Source organism: Varroa jacobsoni, unplaced genomic scaffold (assembly GCF_002532875.2).
Source record: "Varroa jacobsoni isolate VJ856 unplaced genomic scaffold, vjacob_1.0 scaffold_315, whole genome shotgun sequence".
NCBI classification, from domain to species: domain Eukaryota; kingdom Metazoa; phylum Arthropoda; class Arachnida; order Mesostigmata; family Varroidae; genus Varroa; species Varroa jacobsoni.
In genome coordinates this window covers 255,682-261,476 of record NW_019213217.1, presented here as the reverse complement: position 1 = coordinate 261,476, position 5,795 = coordinate 255,682, and the positions used below count along the sequence as shown (strand labels likewise).

Below are 5,795 nucleotides of genomic sequence, written 5' to 3'. Positions count from 1 at the left end.
ATATATACGAACCAGTTAGTCATCGGCGTTGATCGATAGTGCACTTTGTCACTAATGTTGTTGTTGTTGTCGTTGTTGTTGCTGCAGTAGTTGTAATTATAGTTAGTATCAGTTATTGGTGGCGAAGAGGCGTTGTTGCATTAAACTGATGCAACGGCGAATGTCATACGAAAGTATCATCATCATCGTAACTATTATCGTATCCGTTAGTAAAAATGTGGGGCCAGTGTATGTGTATGCTCATCGATGTTCGAGGTTTCAAATGGTGACTGGCACCAATGGACGTTGGACGCCTTTAAACACTGCATCGTCGTTCTATATTCGCGGAGTGTGCAATGTTGCCAGGTTTGCTGCAACGGCGATGGCTTTCTACATCTCGTGCAACCAAAACATCCCCAAAGCCTTTCTTTTCCCCTTCCCTTTCTCTCCTTTTTGGCAGGGTTCCTTCTGCTGCCATACATCCAGTACATGTTATATCGACTGACGTGCTTCGAGTTCGAATCCTTATACATTACGTAATAGTATTACATTATATTACTCTTACGAAAGCTATCGCGGCTATTCGTAATCGCAGTTTTGCAAATGGGGTGCACACACCCGCTAGGGAGGAGCGGTGAATGCCAACCCCTTCACAGCTGCTCTCGCATCGAAACTAAACACGCGACGCGGTACGCACGAAATCATGGAAGCCTTGTTAGCCTAAAACAAAGCACAGCCGTAGTCGTGCGGACGAGAGGTGAGACTTGCTCCTTGACCATTTTGAGTAGATTGGTATACAATACAATAGCTATTATATTTCTTAAGTATGCCCACGCACTCTCCTTCAACACTCGCCTTTGTTAAACTGTTTCGGTCAAGTTCGATGCCGTAGAAGTAATATGCTTTAAGTGGACGCAATAAGCTACTGCGTCAAACGGTTTAGTTACGTACTTGCGCTCTTCACACTTGTTTTTTTCTTTCTTTTATTTCATCGCGGTAACCGTCTTGCCATTTTGAAAAAGTGCGCGCAGGGTTAGGCTGGTGAATGACAGAACGAAGGCGCTGCTAAAACCTCCTGACGAACGCAAGACGTTCGATGTATTTCTATGTATATAATAATATACAATAGCCAAAGGATCTTGCCGCTCACGCCTGCACTTTAATGTGTGTCATCGACATAAGAGGCACTCACAAACATCACGCCCAGGTGGACTATGATTAGGCAATGGCTGTCAAATTGGTCTGCGCATTGATAGATGGACTTCTTGACGATAACATGTTGTCGTCACATCTGTAGTTTAATAGAAATAATGTGATAATAATAATATAGCTGTATTAGTAGTAGGAAAAATACAGGTTGCGTGGGGCCGACGATATCCTAAAATGGAGGGGTGGCGCAGGAGGCGACCGGCACGCGCAGTTCTTTTCTTATTTGGCTATCACGTTAGGCCCCCCCCTCCCGTTAAAAGGGGTCCAGACTGCGCCACTGTCGCCTATCACTAATATTGCCTACATCGATCCAGACTTGGCCATGTACCATGAACGTGAATGATTAGCCCAACTGGTTACAATGCACACACACACACTTGCAAACACATGGATAGACAGTCAACGGCAGCTGAGTGAAAAATCTACGTTCATGCATTGTAGTCCCCAATGCATCAATCAAGTGGTTTAGTTCCGCCCACTGACTGGAATGGTTCGGCGAGGTCACAACAGCCATCCTTGTAAACCGATACACTCCGTACTTTAGGAAATGCATTTTAGGTGCACCATCACAATCAAAGAGAAATAGAAAAAAATCTAAAGGTGTGGCATATCTCAGTTGATGTCTGTTGGTTGTCGTCTTTTTAGCTTTTTTTTGTGTGTTTGGACCTCTGACGTTTATTCTTGCAAATCATTTTAAAGCAGGCAAAGCAATCATTTCCCTTGAAAGATAGTTGCATAATTGTCTGATCGACACCACATTTGAAATCTTTTTCGAACAACAACAACAACAACAACAACAATAGGCGTATGTCTCCGCGCCGTGACCCGACAGTATCGTGTAGACAAGAAGTTTCCTTGAACGATCTCAACGAACGAGCCATTTGCACAGTTTTCACTTTCTAACCGTATTCAGGATTACAGTGCGTACGACGTTTGGCTAACGTGTCGCAGTCACGTGCTACAAACCGTTACGGTCGTTCATAGATGCTACTTTTATGGTCCTCTCAATGAGCACCAAGTATCGCACATCATGTTTGTTCGGTCAGCTGTACAGGAACATGCTTTTGCTTTGCCATTCGTTAGCGGCTTGTAAGATTGCTACTTCTACTATATATAGTGGTGGTAGGCAATCGTAGTTTATTTGTTTCTTTCACTCCTTTGAACCCTTATAGAAACAAAGCAGAGACGGTGGTAGTAACTAGTTCTTATAGCCCCATCCGCATCACTTCCATCCATATAATATTCTATTAACGATTGCGGCATTGTATCGGAACGTCTGAACTGTGCTATTCACCAAACATATCGAATCGCAGTTGTAGTAGGAGTAGTAATAATAGTAATAATTATAGGCATCACCATGCGGCATCGACATTACTTTGTTGCAGATCTCAGTTGTGTCAAGATACTTGCATTGTAGGTATATTACCGTATGTAGATGGGTGTTTGTTTACTATATAGATGTATATTCATTTGACCTTAGTTATAACCATCCTCATTATTACGGTATAATAATATGCTCGACTGGGACATGGAAGCTTTATATGTACACAGAAATCCAGGGACACATACCGCGTTCAAATTCTCAGCAGATAATATCAGTGTGATGCATCGACGAAAAGTAATGAGCTCGCTCTTTGGGTGCTCATTATATTCCTATATTCGTATTAGTAATCAGTTCACGTCCGAACTTCACGGAAGGTTTTTGCAGGTTTCTGTTGCTGTTGTTGTTGTTGCTGCTGCTGCTGCTTCTGCTAAAAATTAACGCATCATCATGATACGCCGCTTATTGTGGTAGCGATTAAAGAAGACAAAAACTTTAGTATTTTCTTCGTCGTCGTACATGACTACTAGTACCCCGTCTCTCTGTCGGTATCATCATCCACTTGACGTAATATTAGTTTCTCGAAAATAACGTCACACTGTTGTTAACGTCTGTTGATCAGTTCACTCGAAAACGCCTCTTTAATGTCATCTAGTTATAAACGATTTTTTAGGGAAATACTTGTCGGTCAGTATGTAGGGAGGATGGCGAAGAAAGCATGACCCTGTATCAGTGGGTATCTTTTTGAAGTTTGTAAGCGTTCATCAGTACGAACGCAACGACCGTAACTAAAATAAATCAAGTCCCCGCCTCTAATATTTTTCATTTCAGTTTTCGAGACACATATGCCGCTCAAGTGCGCCGACGTCAGATCTTTGACCGCTATCCGAGTGACGCTGCCTGTACGGTGTCGTTGAAACAGCGTAATTTTTGCACCATATGCGGATCACATTCCATTACTACCCAGTTCAGACTGTAGCTTTCTTTTGATGGCTATATAAATAACTGAGGCCTTTATAAACCGATTTGTTCATTCGTGTCCTTTGTAGGTCCAGGTTTGCCCAACACACAGCTAATGTTCTACGAAAATGTTCGCTCCAAAGCACATTATGTAGACAGCATCAGCAAACGTGTACTCTTCACCTGTTTCAATGTAACTAGTATAACTAGCTATCCATTGCCATGTGTCAGCAACATCGCGACGCGCAATGCAACAATAGTCAGTGCAGACGATCATTATCTTGGCTGCGTCGGTCGCATTCATTGGGACAATGAATAGCGTAAACACGTCGCATGACCCAGACCGGACAACGAAGGGCCACAAACCCAAACATCATATTTCGTTACTTTTCTGTTTTATATTATGCTTGCGTGCTGAATTGTTGTTGCACGTTGATTCACAATACGACCCACAGTTACCGAGGCTTGATGTTTTTTGTTTGTTCATTATTTTATTTATTATTTATTTAGTCTAATTAGGGAAAATGCTCTCGGGTTTCATGGCCTGTACTTATCCGAACGCAAGGTCGCGCTGCTAACATTATCTATCTTTACTCGGTTTCGTAATCTCACTGGGGTAAAGCTTTGTCATTATTTATGTACGGTAATAATGATAATAATCATCATCATATCATTGGTAATAATTATGCAAAATGATCGCGGTTAAGCCAGCGTCACCTTGATGGAGAGGACAACTTTTAACTATGGAATTAATTAATGTATCATCATCATTATCGCTACAGATATCGTCGTAAGTGTCGTTCATCCAATAAATTGTCATCACCAGGAATATTGTCATCGTTATCATTGTTGTTATTCTGGTTATACATTGCGGAAAACTTGGATTAATCAGGCTTCGTCACCAACTCGTCATTATCTTCATCCGTTTTTCCGTTTGTAGTTGTGTGTAATCAATAGTAAATTAATAGGGTGGGGAGGGTTAACTAGCTTTTAAGATGCTAGTCGCCTATTGTTGCTTTTGCGTTCTGACGCAGTTGCCCGATGTAACGGCGCATCGAATGACATACGAAACGCCTGGCCAGCGATAATGCGACCAAGGAAATGCATCTAGAATTCGATAGTGACGATATACAAATCGGGGGACAGTCAACAAATGACTTGAGTGGCATGTTTTGTGCGCAGGGGACGCGTGAACGAGACAAGGGGGGATCCGGATTGACTCGTCAAGTAAATCCAATACCTTGTTTAGTTTTCATTGCACCTGTAAATCGGTAATGCGAGAACGGAGAGCTGCCGTTGTCGCCAACTTCGAGCCAACCAATCACCGGTGCAGTCATGCCTTTATAGTAGGAGCACATATTACCAAACACATGTCGCTAAATGCTAAACAACGCCGTTTTTTAATTGGTGACCGAGAGGAACCAGCGACATCTTGCGCATTGTGTCTTCTTTTTAGCAAACCACACTATGCAACAGGCGCGAGCAGAAGCTATGAGCTGGGTGGAAGATCTGCGCGACACGCGTTGACTGAAGAGTTATTGGTCAGAATCAGGTCGAAAGCAGGAATGGTGAATGAGAAAACCCGCCATATAAAAACGACTTACTATTATTTATATAATTATTACACTAGAAATATTTTTACTACCACAGATATCGTGACCAAGTTTCTCGTGAGCTGATCGGCTGAAGGACGAATTTGCTCAACGGCAACGCTGTCCCCTGCTTAGAGATCACGTGTTCTTCGCTATAATATGGACCCCCAGGTTGACTGTCAACTCGTCGACCGCGTCCGATATATCTGAGACTGCCCCCGTTGGCTTTGCTTATGTCCCGCCATATGCGGAAAATGGCCGGAGCAGAACATGACGTCTAATAAAAAGAATATAAAAATTAACCAGTATCAGACACCGTATTATGGTCTGGTCAAGGAGGAAGTCTTGAAGATGGAAGCCGGGAACGATTACTCAACTGGCCAAAAAGTTTTAAGGCAATAGCCAACGGCTGAATAGTTAGGTTAAGTCCGGGCGTTTCAAGAGCATCAACTACTGCTCGTACTATAGCACTGCCTTTTCATCACTTTTCACACTTATCGCTGCTTGTGCAATAGTATATGCCTGTTTGGGAAATCGTAACTACCCTCGCGTCAAGTTCAAGATCATTATATAAGTAATACAAAGTAATATAAACTGCCCTTAGCTTTATTTGTATTTATCAAAACCAGTTCATAGTTGAAAGGGCAATTGCCATTTGACGATCCTGATATGGCGTCCATATTGCGCCCTTGCGAGTAGCTGAAACAACTCGGCTATTGAACGAATAATGGTTT

General features: G+C 42.5%; 1 long non-coding RNA gene across 1 annotated transcript; it reads left to right on the top strand.

Moving 5' to 3' along the window:
- Window positions 1-4,306, top strand: LOC111259278 (uncharacterized). Its single transcript, XR_002679540.2, has 3 exons — window positions 1-736; window positions 3,341-3,411; window positions 3,559-4,306. It is a non-coding gene; the product is annotated as an uncharacterized LOC111259278 (long non-coding RNA).
- The last annotated feature ends 1,489 nt before the right edge of the window (window positions 4,307-5,795 follow it).